At 47.0% G+C, this 15081-nt stretch overlaps 1 long non-coding RNA gene and 1 pseudogene across 2 annotated transcripts; both read right to left on the reverse strand.

Annotated features, from left to right (window-relative positions):
• Window positions 1-3073: 3073 nt before the first annotated feature.
• LOC117004060 lies at window positions 3074-11521 on the reverse strand. Of its 2 annotated transcripts, none has more exons than XR_004419581.1 (4): window positions 8635-11521; window positions 6234-8541; window positions 5642-5845; window positions 3074-4386 (listed from the first exon to the last, which is right to left on the reverse strand). It is a non-coding gene; the product is annotated as an uncharacterized LOC117004060 (long non-coding RNA). The 2 variants fall into 2 exon arrangements; XR_004419580.1 differs by having other exon boundaries at window positions 6234-8544.
• Window positions 11522-12143: 622 nt separating this feature from the next.
• On the reverse strand, window positions 12144-14594 carry LOC117003935 (annotated as a pseudogene).
• Window positions 14595-15081: the final 487 nt, after the last annotated feature.

Here is a 15081-nt window from a genome sequence, read left to right on the forward strand (position 1 = left end):
AGTACTTCCCTCAGCTGACACCAATGGAATCATTGGAGAAGCCATCTAAAATCATCAAATCCAGCTGTTAATCCTGAACTGCCAAGGCCACCACCAAACCATGTCCCCTGAGTCCCACATCCACACTTCTCCATGGGAGGAGGATTTGCAGGCTGCAAAGGGGTTCAGACCCAGGACTGGGGTTTGCATGTGATATTGGTGCTTCCTGGAGGAGACAGGGTGGAGGAAGGGGAGAAAGCCTTGTTCTGGAGCTGTCTACCTTGGGAAAAGGAATGTCCAAAAGTACTGTGTGCTTGAGGGAGATGGCAAAAACCTGGACATTGTCCCCAAGGAATCACTGCTTGCTTTTGTACCTACATCATATTCAGGGCAAGCATCAGAGGAGCCAGGGTGGTCTGGAGTGCTGGGAAGGGGCTTTTCAGTCCATGAGGTGTCCAGCAAATGTTACCCCTGAAAAAACGGGGAGTGGTGGGTGGTGTGCCAGGGCCTGGGGGTACCTCTAAGCAGAGCAGAGGCTGGAGGGATGACAGGGTGCTCACCTACTGCTGCCCCTGGCCAGGAGCTGCTGCAGCCCAGGCAGCAACTTGGCGCCATATCACCCTGAATTCCCAGCAGTTATTCTATGGATGGCCAGCATGGACTGGAGCATTCAGCTGCTCCTTCTCTAACACATTCATTAGTGGTCATTTAATTACAGGATGCAAAGATGAGCTGTTTCAAAATACTCATGTACCTGTGCAACACATGCAATGAGCAATTACTGCTGCTAATGAGAGAGGGTATCAACAACAGAATAAATCTATCAGCATCCTGGCAAACCTGCAATCCACCCTAACCCACATGGGCTGCTCTGACATGGAATTATCCCAGTAGCCTTTTGGGGCAGAGGGAGGGAAAATGGAATGTGGCTGAGATGGTGGTAAGTGGCCAATTCCTATCCATGGGAGAGACAAGAAGTGTCCAGAATCACCTTGTATTCCCATCAAAGGCTGCTGGTGGGAATGGGAAAGGGGTGCTGGTGCCACCACCACCTCAGCTCCAGATCAAAATTCAGCAGCACAGGGAAGGCCCTTGCTTCCTTGTGACTTTCCAGTGCCATTGGCTTGGGGATGGGAGTTGGTGGGGCTGAGCATGCAAACTGAGCACTCCCAGGGCAGGGAATGCTGCCGGCTGCTTCCCGGTAGCTGTGATTAATTGTTGTTAATATTAAATTCAGCACTTTTATGCAGGACACAGAAGTGCTTAGGCAGGAGCCCAACTCCCATCCTACCTGTCATTAAAAAACATTGCAATTAAGCTCTACTGGAAGGAAATACAAGTAAATGCATCCTCTGTAAGTGGCTTCAACTTTCCAAACACATCTGTGTCCACTGTTTCCTCTTCGGCTGGCCGAGCTGCTTGTATTTTCCCTCTTCCCATGACCCATACATTGCTTTTTCTCCTTAATCCTGCCCACAGCTCCCTAAAGGCGAGGGCTGGAGAGAGGAGGAAAGGAGCCCCAGCTGCCTCTGACCCATTGCCACCGGTGGAAAGTTCATGTCAGCTGCAGCTGCAGCCCCAGCCCTGGCCAAAATCAAGGCTGTGCTCCGAGTATCTGCTCACCTAGTTGGATCCTGATGTTCTCTTTGGTCCTCTTCACGGGCAGAAATCCAAATGCTTCTGCAAGAGGAAGGGGTGCTGCTGCCCCAATACAAAGCATTTAACAAATTATTTCCACTTTGCAGCAGATCTGGATGGGATTTTCAGCAGCTGAGACCTGCTGCTGCTTAGATCAGTGGTGACAGACTCAGCCAAATGCCCCAGGAGCACCAGCCCAGCCTCCAACCCTGCAGGGCCCGGCAGAGCTGTGCTGACAGGCACAATCACGTGGCAAACTGAACAGGCTGGGGTTCTTGCATCCCAGGACAGGGTTTTCCCACGGCTTTGTCCCCCTGTTTTACTCCAGCTGTGGCTCTTCATCTGGAAAAGGATGAGGCAGGATGTCAGAGGTGGGACGTGGGCCAGGTGGTGATGGGTCAGCCTGAGCCAGGGGATACTGAGAGGAACTGTGGTGGCAGGGCCTGAAGGGACAACCTCTTCTACCTGTCCCCAGTGACAAACGGGACTGTGATGAAGCCAGAAGTTATGCTTAAAATTTAGGGAATGCCAGGAGAGGCAGGTGGGAGTGACAGCCACATACAGCCAGGTCTACCAGCTCATTGTGTGGCCAGAGTCCCTGTCTGGTCCTTAAAACCTGGGAAAAGGCAAAACAACAAGATAAGACTTAGGGCAAGGGAGTTGGAGATAAAAAGGGGCAGCGAGATAAAAATAAAGCTGGTGTCAAGGACGATAGCAGTGCCAGGAATACTACATTGAAAATTTTGGACCTGGGGGCATAAAGATCATGTGAAAGGTGTCCTGAGTGCCAAAGCTGGCTTTCCAAAGCCACAGAGGATGCTGGCAGAATCACAGAGGGTCAGAGTAGATGGGTAGGGCAGAGGGGCACCAGGTGTGCCTAAATTTGGGCCGATCTGGGGTTCTGGCAGCCACAGGGCCCAGCCAGCTGGAGGTCTGGGATGCAACGTGAGCATTGTGAGTGCTGAGTGGCAGAGCAGTGACAAGAGTGCCCTCACCAGACTGTGGCTCTGCCACACCCCCAGGCTGTGCTGATGCAGCTGAGGAGGGAAAGGTTTTGCCGGGATCATGGTGCTGATGAACACAGGGATTTTCCCCTGCTGCTTGCAAACATCGTCATCATGTATGGGAACACAAAATGCCAAAATGTGACTCAGCCCAATGGCAGTTTGGCTCCTGCACCTACAGCCTGATAAATGGTGGAACCAGAGCTGGCAGAGGGGATTTACTCCTGTTTTGGGGGTTTCAAAAAGTTGTTTCACGGCAGGTACAATATACTCCCAAGATATAAAAGAAAAACAATCAAAATTTAAAAAAAATACAAAACAGGGTTTTTTTCCCCAAGTAGTTGTTCTCTGTGGATGAGGGGAAACCTTTTAGTCTCGGGTAGTGGCCAAACGTACTTTTTTAGAGAGGAAAGAAATGCAGACAGTATTTGCATGTGAGCCATAGATTCAAATTTTATGAAGGCGGGTTTTTTAATATTTGCTGAATAAGTTTTGTGGCCCAGTGCTGTGATCCAGCATAACAAAAGGTCCTATTCACACAAGGGAGCAGATCTGAGACCACCTCATGAATCTTAATTCCTGAATTTCTCAGGGTTTTTTTTTTCAAACATAAAGGATACCAGTGAGCCGATTATGCAGACCTTGATATAACGTCGTTTTTCAAATTAAAATGCTATAGTTTAAACTCTGGTCTGTAAACAGTCTGACCTTCATTTCTATCTCCAGGTGTCAATAATCCCATGAGGGTCAGCGAAACCAACCGCAGATATAAAATTGAGTGTGTTTGAAAAGTGTCTGCAGGATTGAGGCCAGCGATTGCAAAACAGTTTAAACTATAATCCTCCATTTTCATTAGTTTCTTGAAAAACTTCTTCTGTGGGCTTGAAATCCTTCCTGTTTTGTTGAGCCAAAGGTGATTTTTCTCCCCAGCAGTCTGAGCACAGACCTTCCCGCTGGTTTTATGCTGTCAGGCTTCAAAAATCACATTTCCCACTAAGGACATTCTGCCCTTTTCACCAAGAGAGCTTGACATTGACATCTATCGTGTAAACAAAGCTAATTAAAGACAGTTATTACTTGCTGCACATAAAAGTCTTCCAACCCCACAGTTCAGTAGATTTGGCTGCTTTGGTAAGTGAAGCTTTGTGCTCTCCCTATTCTGCAGAAACACTGAATACACTTCCAGCCTAAGAGGTTTCTTCAGCTCTGTATCTCTTTATTTTCTGTAAGATCTGAGGCCTATAAAAGGGATTTCTTTCTGTCCAGGGTGTTTGCCACATCTTTGCCTTGAGATGCAGAGGGAGGATGGAGCAGCCCAGACCATCCCTGCTGTCAGCCCCACAGGCACTGGGAACATCCTTCATTCCTATATGTTCATTTCCAGCCTAAGACATAATTCAAATAGGACCTCAGCCCAAAAATTCTACATCTGCATCTTCTACTAGGACACTGAGCAGTGCAGAGGTGGTGGGCTCCAGGCAGTGGAGCTCTGTGCTGTTGGGGAAAAGAACATCCTCCCACTAAGCTGTCACTGCTGTGTGTTGCCTTTTTTGGGGAAAGATGAAGGCAGTGACTCTGTTGCTGAAGTTTCCATGGTTAAACAAGCACAACTGCTCATCTAGGGACAGAGGTGGGCTGTGGGCTAGTTTGTACTCAGGCTGAGGTTAGGAAGATAATCTCTCCAAAAGCCCTGCCCACATTTCTGGCTTGGAAGGAGCTTGAGGCAAAGTGATGGATTCGGTGCCTCCTGGTCTGAGCAGCGCAGCTGGAGGGGTGAGACAGGACAGCAGGAAAAAATGGGTAAAAATTCATATACCTCAACTCAAAGTGTCTCTAAAGCATTCCATGGGACTTGACTGTGAACTGAATGAGAAAACGAAGCAAGAGATCCAGATGAAGGGAAAGTTCTTAATTAAGAACTTAAATGGTCCAAATAAAAAACCAAACATGGCAGTAGTTATTTGAGTTATAATAGAATGAGACTCAATGAATATGTGTTACAACTGTAAAAGGGGAATAGAATATTTTCCCTCCTCTTCAACAGAGACAAAGCTGAGGAAGGAATGGAAACAAGGATGGTAAATAAGGATAAATGAGACGGGAAAAAAACACTTGGCACCATCAACCTGCTTCTCAGCACCCCCTTCCCTGGTGCATGGCTGGAGCCTTTTCTCTTTCTCTGGCCACATGTCTCCACCTCCTCAAGTCACTGCAGAAGTGTGGAAAATCCTTCAGCTGAAGATGGTGGGATACCTTACTTTAATTTCATTTTCAGCCAAGCTTCAGCTTTGTAGCTTATTCAGGAACAGGTTCTCCAGGTACCCAGGAATTTGACATTAATAACTGAGATGCTTTGACTAAACATGTAAAACACACAATGGGCTTGTTTGGCTGGTTTTTTGTTTGGACTGAAGAAATATTGAGAGGCAATTTCAACTCCTGGTTTTGTTTTCCAAGTGTTCAAGAAATTAATTTCCCAAATAAATAGACAAGATGTGGGACGGTTTTAGGCATGAGATCACACACAGTAGCACGGTCTGTACCAAGTTCCCTTTGGTGAATAAATCATCTCTCTGAATCCACCAAAACAACCTCTGAGCAGTTCTCACAGGTACAAATCATTCAGAGCTTCTGGAAGCTGCAGTCTGGAGGAAACCTTTGGTGGGCAATTGCTGGAAAGCCTGTCATGGGATTTTCCCTGATTGTTCCACTAAGAGTTTAATGTGGCAAAGCACTGGGGTGTGATTTTTGCTTATGGATGGTGGTTGTCGGTTCTCCCATTCACCCAACTCAAGGAGATCCCTGGTTTCTAAAAGGATTAGAGCCCCATTCCTAAATCCTGGTAACATTTAGCCAATAAATGCTGGATTGTAGCATTTCTCCCTCTGTGACCTTTCACTGTGTTCTATGTGCCACCTTGTCCTGCTCCTCAACTCCCCCTTTTAACAAACATTTGCTGTGTTTTCAGTTCTCAGAACCACTGTTCCCCTTCCCCTGTGGAAACAAGCATTCCCTCTTACCTCTGTCAAAAGGTATTGATGTAATTGCCTCATCCACAAGCAGCAGGACTCAGTCCTGAGTGACTGCACACTTCATTTCCACAATACACTGCAACTGTCAGGGCAGCACCACAGGTAAAAATGCCTGGAGGATGTGATAACCACCTCTGCCAAAGTGTTATGTTTTAGTGTTCTCACCAACATTTTCTTCCCATTTTGTTTCCTCTGGAAACAGAACAAGGCACATGGCACAAATATGCATTCATGCTCAGTTTTAAACATGAGTTTTTGCTTTCACATTCAACCTGGTCTAGTAGAAGGTGTCCCTGCCAGAGCAGGGGGTTGGAATGAGATGATCTTTAAAGTCCCTTCCTACCCAAATCATTCCATGATTGTTTGATTCTATAAATTGCCCTGTACCAATTTTTCTTCTTTAATCCAAGTCTCAATCCTACCACCACAACAACAAACTGAACTAACAACTGGTTCCTTTGTCTGTAGACAGAAGTGAACTTTTTCCAAGCTTGAGAATGCAAAAGTTATAGAAATGGTCTTAAATACAAACTAAAAATTGATATAATAGTTTCTTAATGCCTTCCACTTCATCACTTACAGCATTGCTAAGTTGCTGAGAGATATCTGCTCCACTGAAGGAGTGAGGGTCATGCATCTTTCTGAATGTCACAGGTGCAGACCTATGTATTGTGAGAAGAATGTTCACTTCAACCTTTTGGGGAAAAAAAAGCAGAAATCCATTATTACTGAGTTTGGTTATTTTTTTTTAACATTGGCACCCACAGGGCAGAATAACAGATTTGTGGCTAAAATAGAGCCAGCAAAAGAGCAAGTGGATCTATTCAGGGATGCAGTTGGGAACACTCTGCTTGGCTCAGATTGGGATGGCTCTCACCAGATCCATTCCCAGCTCAGCCGTGCGCGGGGTCACCTTTCCATCGCGGATCAACCAAGACGAGGGATCAGGTCACAGAAATGCCCCAGCAATTCTCTCCTTCCCAGAAATCTAAATTTAAAAAGAGCCTGGTGCACACATAGCAAATGTTTCACGAAGTTTTACCTTGTGTAATTGCTTGTGGCAAATGCAATTCCTTAGTTGGGTTTTTCTGTGGATTTGCAGCAGGTCTTCCTCCCAAACCTGCAGTGTGTGCACAAGGTGACTACATAATCTTGTAATTACACCTGTAAATCCTCACTCTCACCTCTTGTCAACTGAATAATCCAAAACACTAAATATAAAACATGTTTCAATTTGCAACTGTAAAATCGCGTGTTGCAACCTTCACACCCCTTGCAGAAATGACAAATTTTTCAAATATCTACAGTTTCCTCCAGAGTACTGCAGGAAAATTCTGTGCCAAGGATCACATCTCTTCTGCCCATGGTTTAAAAGGAGTTACTGATTTTTGCATGCCTGTTGGAATGGCCTTTCCTTGTGGAAAATAGAGCCAGTTCAGACATGTTTAACAGAAGCACCAGAAACAGTAGTTTGCTTGGACCAGGAAGAACATGACACCATCCTGCAGCATGCAGGAAAGGAAAACCAGGAGCACCCATGGGAAGGGGGCACCCCAGTGCTGCTTGACAATAGGGGTCCTTTTGTAGGATGCCAAAAACCACAGACGCTCATTTGCAAGAGAAAAAACTGCAGAGCTTGAGAAGGGCAGATGGAGTGAAGTCACATTATCCTCATTCTTCTATTTCTTGTCCTGACCTGGAGCCACAGAAAATCCTCCCTCATTTGTAACACATTGGACTATTTTTATGTGCCTTTTCACTGCCTTCCACCTACTCATGAAGTCCTGCTGATGACTTTAGTGTCACTTCCCACTATCTGACTGCAGGTCTTGGTCATTTCCCCAGGTTTTTGCTGTTTTATGCTGTGCTACAAAGCAGAATTACCTCATAGCAGCAGGACTGACTCAGCTGTACCTTGGGAATGCTGGTAGCTGAACTCCAGTCAATGTTTTAGAGCTTCTACTATGTTTTCTTGCCATTATTTCCTAATGGATTATGACTTTGCTTCAGTTTGGTTATAGCCCATCCCTTGTCTCCCTAATTTGTATTTCCTGAGAAACTGCAAGCAGGTGGAGTGGGAGCTTGATGCTGGGCTAGGCCAGGTGACATCAATGACTGCCACTTGGAAAGTCCTTCTCTTACTCCCTGGGACATCCACATCCACACAGTCCCATCCATACTTAGCATTCCTATTTTGAATAAGACAGTGCCTTTTTACTTTTTGTTTTGTTTTGTTTTAAGCAGCAGAGTGGCATGCAGGACCCTGCACTGAGTGTTTGCAGTGTTAAAAGCAAGTCAGACGTGGCTGTATTTGCAGACAACAGTGGTACTTCCTCTCTTTGGAAATGGAGCAAGTTTCTATTTTGGGCTGTGCTGACTCAAGGGTGAGGTACCCATGCTGATTCAGCAGTTCAGCAAGCCAGGAGAATTCCTGGTTATGAATGGAATGAGCAATAAATTTGTCTTCATCTTAAAGAAATGTATATTTGAGTGAAGCCACCTCCTGGTGGCAGACATTTTGTAAGATAAGTGGAATACACTGCATTGCTTTTGGGAAAAGGCCACTACAATGAGACAACCATAAAGCCTGCAAGTAAAATCTGGTCCCAGGAGAGTCAGAGATTGCCACTCATCCAGACTGGGACTTATCCTCCCTCTTGAGTCACATAAAAAGATCTTCTACTGCTTACTTGCTTATTTAATCAGTGTATCTCATCTGGGATATGAAATCCTCTCAGTGATGAATAAATTGAATAGCAATTTCAGAAGGATGAAAATACAGAACACAAAACCAACCTGGCCACTGTAAGGAAGTGAGAACTCACCACCCATTTACTCAGCTTCTGTAGGTTCATGTGGAACAGATGTCAAAGGTAACTCTTGCTCTTCTGCTATGGAAAAATGAAATAAACTTGTGATACTTTGTAATTTTTAAAACCATAGAGGAGTAACAGTCTCTCACAATATTTGCTGATGTTTACCTGTTAGTCTGTGAACAGATGCCAGAGGATTTGTTGAGTTTTAGTTTTCCTGAATGAGTTCTTTCACCTGGAGGCTTCCAGGATTCAAAACAAAGTTTACAATGAATGCTCCATATGTCAGCAAGTGTGAAGATACAGAAGTTGTTAGAAAGTGAGATCTGGCTGTTTATTAAGGCAAGATAACATGAAAAAGGGCATCTGAGCTGTCTCCCTTGAGCCCCTTCTGTCTGTGGATGGCCCAAACAGGTTTTGACATATTTGCTTCCATCTTGATGCTGTTTCCAGACAGCACCAATAATAATCCCCACAGTCCCCACCCATGGCATCCATGATGCCTGTTCTTTCAGTCTGGGAGTTCTTCCTCTGACAGCACACAGACTTCCAAAGGGCATTCCTCCTCCCAGCCACAGCAACCCCGCTGGCATTAAGGCATGCTGCTGTTCCAGCCAGACGTTCCCATGTCAGATTCTCCTGCCTCATGAGGGCGGTCTGTGAAGTCTAAAAAAGCATCATGTGGGCTGTCACATTTCAGAAACCCCTAAATAGCTTTGCGTGGCTCCATCAGATAAGCAGTGAAGTACAATATTATGAATGTCAAACAACAGCTCATCATTACAGCTGACAAAGCTTGTTCCTCTGAGAGGGGAAGTAAATTCAGTTCCATAGACTAAATGTGTATATTTAGTGGCTTGAAGTTCCAAGAACTCTGCAAGGAGGATTTGCATTTGCCCAGCTATTGCTCTGTGAAATATTTCCTCTAATTCAGGGAGGGAATAAGTCACAGAGTATTCAGGAAGGGTGGTCAGAGTTTTCCACAAGGAACCAGCACAACCAAGTCCAGAATGAACCCAAGACTCAAGATCCAGACTGCATAGAGGCTCCTAGCTCTACTAGGATAGCTCATTGTGGTCACTAAGGAAGTCATCCAGAGGAAGCATCTTCCTTAAAGGATGTCACAGGCATGACCACTCATGTCCCTCACAGAGGGACACACTGCCTGTTACACCCATCCTGGGTAAAGATGGTGGTGGTGGTGGTGAGGAAATAACAAATACAACCTCAAACCACTTCTTGCTCTCTAAAACTAATTTCAGTCACACTTAAAATGAATCCAAGCATCACTGGCGTTTGTGGTTTTCTGCTTCATGTACTTAATCCGCTATTTGAATTCAACAGAGAAAAATTTGCACAATAAAAGCAGAGTGAAATTAAAAATTCAGTGTTTCAGGAGACAGCACCAGGTCTGTCCCAGCCAGAACAGAGCTAATGAAAGTGAACTGTTCCCTGACTGCACATGCAGGGTGTTTCCATGGAATTTGATAACTACAGGGGAAGGTGCGGAATGGCCAGGCCAGTGAGTGTTCCACCCAAAGATCAAGTGGAGGAGCAGGATGGGAATCTACAGGTTAAAAGTCTAATGAGAGCTCACTGGGGGAGCAGGGATTCTGCACACCCTTGAAATCCCCATGTGAAGCTTACCAAAGGAGGGTCTGACAAGTCAGATGTCTCCTTCCATCCCATCTCCCTCCTTTGAGCTTGTAAACAAAAGCTGGGAAAGAGGAACTATTTTATTAGAGGAGATCAAAAGCTGTCTCTGCCCAGTAGCCAGACAAAATTCAGTATCATGTGGGTCACTCAGTGAAAACTTGTGATGCAGCCAGTATCTTTGATGTGATTCTGTTTATTCTAAGAACAAAGTCCCACTTTATAGAGTGCAGGGGAACAAGACAAAAAAATCTATGCTGGAATTCCACTACCCCTTAAATCTCTAAATTCAAATCACCCAACATAAATCTAACAGGTCTGCATAAAAAAATTAAAAACACAGGTAATTTTACCCTAAATTCTCTGCCAATGAGGTAAAAAACTTTCTTCCTTTTCCCATCGTGCCTTTGAATCCTTGGAAGCTGTTGCACTTCTTTAATCCTGCAGATTAAATAAATTAATCATCCTGTACAAAGTAAAAATGTAACTTAAAGTATATTTAGATGAATCAATAAAAACGTTGGAATGAAGTTTTAGTAAATTTATCAATTAATAGCCAAGCCCAGGAGACCATCCTGCCTTTCTGCTCTGTCAGCTCAGGGGTTTCTCTCTTCCCAACAGTGTTTATGTAAGAGCTGCATGGTAAGCAGCACTCGCTATAAAATATTGATCAGCTGAACCATTAGCTGGAATTCAAAAGACAACAATGTCACAGCAAAACCAGAGCAATTATTGCTATTGATTGGAAATTTTTAGAGATTATTTTGATATTTGAGTATGTCAGGAAATACAAATTTCTTCTGAATAATAATACTAGAAACATATGTTATAGCATGGTGTCCTGGTTTAGGGGAAATTTGGGAGAAAACTTCCAAAGGGTTCCCCCCCGAGGAAGCAAACCCAAGCGGCCCCTCCCCCAGCCGGTTCGGGAAGAAATCTCTGAGAGAAGTGGAAAAAACCTGTTTATTCAACAGGCAAAGCACTGCTCAGCACAAAAAAAACCCCCAATACCGAACAACTAAACCTCCTGCTGCTCTGAGGAGAGGACAAATTCAGAAAGTCTCTCTCCTGTGCGCAGTAGCTCAGCTCAGGCTGTTCTCAATCCCTCCAGTGCTGGAAAATGTCACTGCCAGGCCAGGCCCCGGTGGGCCACAGGTGCAACCATAAATCTGCTTCTAATTCATAAACCTCATCAAAAATACACTCCAGCCTTGATACATGTTGCAGATCTATTGACAGACTGTGTGGAGAGCTGGGGTAATGCAGGAGGGAATCTCCCCCAGCAGCTTGCAGCTGTACTGATGACCAAGGAGTGGTGACATCTGTGCCCTGCCAATCAGGTTACAGGACACAAAGGAGTAACCAGCTTTCCTTCACACAGGTGCTTGCACTGAGAGCAGGAGGCTGCGCTGAGCCAAGGGACATGGGTCCTACAAGGGACAGGTAAGGTGAGATGATGCTGCATGGGGTTCAGTCAGGGTTAGGTGGCTGGGAAAGGGACAGCTTGGGATGAGCCAGCCATGCAGAATGAAGGAAGGTGTCAGAGCCATAGGAAACTGCCCACAAGTAAAGGAATCAGTACAAGCTGCCAATAACAGAAAGGAGTCGGAAGTAACCCAGAAGTCTGTAAGAAGAGGAGACAGAGTTGTATGAGAATGAGATATACAGAAGAAAATGTGTGGAGTTTGTGAATGATGACTGGTAAGGAATGCCAGTGGAAGGGCTGATGGTGTTGCCAGCCCTATCTGTCTTGGCTTAGCTGTGACATGATTCTTGCCAAATCCAAGATTTTTCCACAGTATCTTAAGAATATGTATTTTGATCTTCTCTTTATCAAAGACTACCAAGTTTCAAAAGGCTCTTTCTAAACCATTCAAAAAGAAAACCCCAAACCAAACAGTTTCAGACAATACCATTGGCAAATATGGCAGAAGCCTCACAGGGATACTGAGGTTACATCTTGTGTGAAAAATGTGTTTATTCTTTGCTATCCAGGAGACAACTTATAAAGTTGGAAGTTGTATTTACTCTGAGCTATCACTTCCATCTTCTAGGAAACTGCCAGCTGATTTCCAGGAGGATACTCAAGCCCATGTGGTTTGTTCCTGGCATGCACAGCAGAAGCAGCAGAGCTGTACTGAATCACAGTGTACCCACTATTGCTATGAGGGTCTTGCTGAACATCACAATATTGCAGACCTGGAACTGAATTGATGAGGGCTGACAGCTGCCCTTGATTAAAGGGCAGCTGAGATGCCACTGACAGGTGCTTGGAGACTGGTTCTTGAATTTGGGTCTCAGCTCTTTCAAAGCTTCAGAATTCTGGCTGCATACAAAATGGAAATGTATTTCCTCTTAGTTCTGGACTCATGCTCTTACTGTGACAATCGTGTTCAGAAGACTCAGATGATTTATTTTTAGGTTCAGCCAAAATGGCCTTGTAGCTTCAATCACATTTTTCAATTGCTCAGGCAGCTTGTGATGGTTTCAGGTACCTGATATAGCCCAAACCTTTGCTTTCTCCAGTAGTCCTGTTCTTAATAATGCTGCAACATTCAATGTCTCCCTACATCTTCAACTTCTCTCACAGATCCTCCTCTGTGTAGGTTTTTGATATCATACCAAGATTTGTGTAAGCTCCTCATCTTCAAGATCTTGGTGGCTTCCAGACTGTGCAATAAATACCCTACTGGGCTGGGGGAGCAGCTGCATCTCCTCCATGGCCTGGCAGGCTGCGAGCTGAGGGTGAACTCAATGTAGGTGATGCTGTGGGACTCGCTGGCGTGCCAGTCTTGCAGAAGCCAGAGGTTCTGGATGTCCCTGAAGCTTGAGAAGCAATCCCAGATCAGCTGTTCTCAGTCCCTCTGGTGCTGGAAAATGCTGCTGGCCAGGCCAGGCCCCAGTGGGCCACAGGTGTGCAAACTCCTGGTGCTTCCCCTGGGTGCCCAGTCAAGAGCAGGTTCAAATAATTCCAGGGAAAAAAAAAGGGAAATAACTTTTTGGGGAACTTCTCTGCTTCAGTTAGTCAAAAACTGACTAAAATCAAAGGGGAGCTCTCTCCTGCTGTCCACCATGTCCAGGAGACAAAGTGATGGAACTCCCATCTCTGTATTTTGAAAGCAACTGCCTCAGACATTCTACTGCTTCTCCTTCCCCCCTACCCCCTTTTATTCTGAAAGCCAGCCTTTAAGGTACAAAACTTATTTCTGGGCTAAACAGACAGATGGGGATAGAACTCAACATGATGAAGTCACCCCAGGACACATGCTTACAGGACATTTTTACTAAGCAAATGGAAAATAGGGCAGGTTTCAATTTCAGTAACTATGTGGTCACAGATTTTTGTATTACTATTTTTGAAAAAGAGTATGGAGAGTCATAGATCATTATGGCTGGAAAAGACCTCCAAGGCCACTGAGTCTAACCTTTGACCCAACACTACTATGCCCATTAAACCATATTGTGAAGCACCATGTACACTTGTTTTCTGAACACTTCCAGGGATGGTGGCTCCACCACTGCCATGGGCATCTTGTTCCAGCATCTGACTACCTTTCCAGTGAAGAATTTTTCCCAGTATCTGATCTGAACCAGTCTTGGCACAACTTGAGGCTGTTTCATCCTGCCCCTGTTCTCTGGGAGCAGAGCCCGACCCCACCTGGCTGCCTCCTCCTGTCAGGGAGTTGTGCAGAGCCAGAAGGTTCCCCTTGAGCCTCCTTCTCTCCAGGCTGAGCCCCTTTCCCAGCTCCCTCAGCTTCTCCTGGTGCTCCAGCCCCTAAATGCCTTGAGGGGCCAAAAACTTACCCCGGATTGGAGATGCCCCAGCACAGGGGATGGTCACTGTCCTGGTCCTACTGGCCACAATATTACCATTATTTCATTAGCGCCACTGGCTTTACTTTACGGGCTGGTGTGGTCTTCAGAGGAGAAGGGACTGTAGGAGGAAGGATGGCTGGAGTGAAATGCTTCGCTGGGGAAGGCTCACCTGGAAAAAAGTAAATGAGATTCAGGGAAGAAGCCACAGCAGGAAGAAGTGGGGCTGGAGCTGAGAGGGATGAGGTGGGACCAATGTGGGAACATCACTTGCGAGCAAGGGTGAGGGATGCAGAGCCGGGAAGAGGAGAGGGAGCTATAGCACCAGCGGAGAGAAGCCCTGTGAAGGAAAGCCACGGTCCATCTGCGAGAAGAGATAATGAAACCGAGCGAGCGGTGCAGGCGAGATAGCGTCAGCCATAAACAAGCGGAGAACGAGGAGAAAAATAACCCAGCGAGTTTGCAGCGGGGTTCGGGCTGAATTGTTTGGAGAAGTGCGTGTTGTCTGCGCATGGCAAATGTCAGCCGGTGGGGAGGGCGGTGGCGGGGTCAGCCCGGGAACCCCGGCGTCCGGCCCCGCGGACTGTCCCCGCTAAGGGGACGCGCGCCTCCCGCCACCCCTCACTGTCCCGCGCCTGCCTCACCGACAGTGCCATCGACATCACGCCCACCGCTCTCTGAGGGGACTGTCCCCGCTCCTGCCCGCGCCCCTCGCACTCAGGCGGGAAGTGTGTGTTTGTGTGTAGGGGGGGGGCGCGCTCCCGCCGCGCCGCCGCGCCCAATTGGCCAGCGGGGGCGCGCTCCCGCAGCCCCCCCGAACCCCCCCCCGCGCCGTGAGGAAGATGGTGGCGGCCGCTTGAGCGCGTCCCCGCGCTCCCCTTCCTCCCCTCAGACGGGCGGGCGGGAGGAGCAGAGGGGAGCGGCTGCTGTTGCCGTCCCGGCTGGGCGGGCGGCTGAGGGCGGGAGGCGGCCCCTCGTCGGCGGTCGTGCGGGGAGGAAGCGGCGGGCAGCTGCAGCCGACATGGAGGAGCGGTCCCCTCCCGGCGGGGCCCCGGCGTCCCCCCCGCGGGGCTGAGCCAGCGGCCCGCCCGCCCCGCGCCTCGGGAGAGCTGCGGGGGAGCGGGGCCAGCGGCGGGCGGCGGCAGCCCC

This window comes from Catharus ustulatus, chromosome 16 (assembly GCF_009819885.2).
Source record: "Catharus ustulatus isolate bCatUst1 chromosome 16, bCatUst1.pri.v2, whole genome shotgun sequence".
NCBI lineage: Eukaryota > Metazoa > Chordata > Aves > Passeriformes > Turdidae > Catharus > Catharus ustulatus.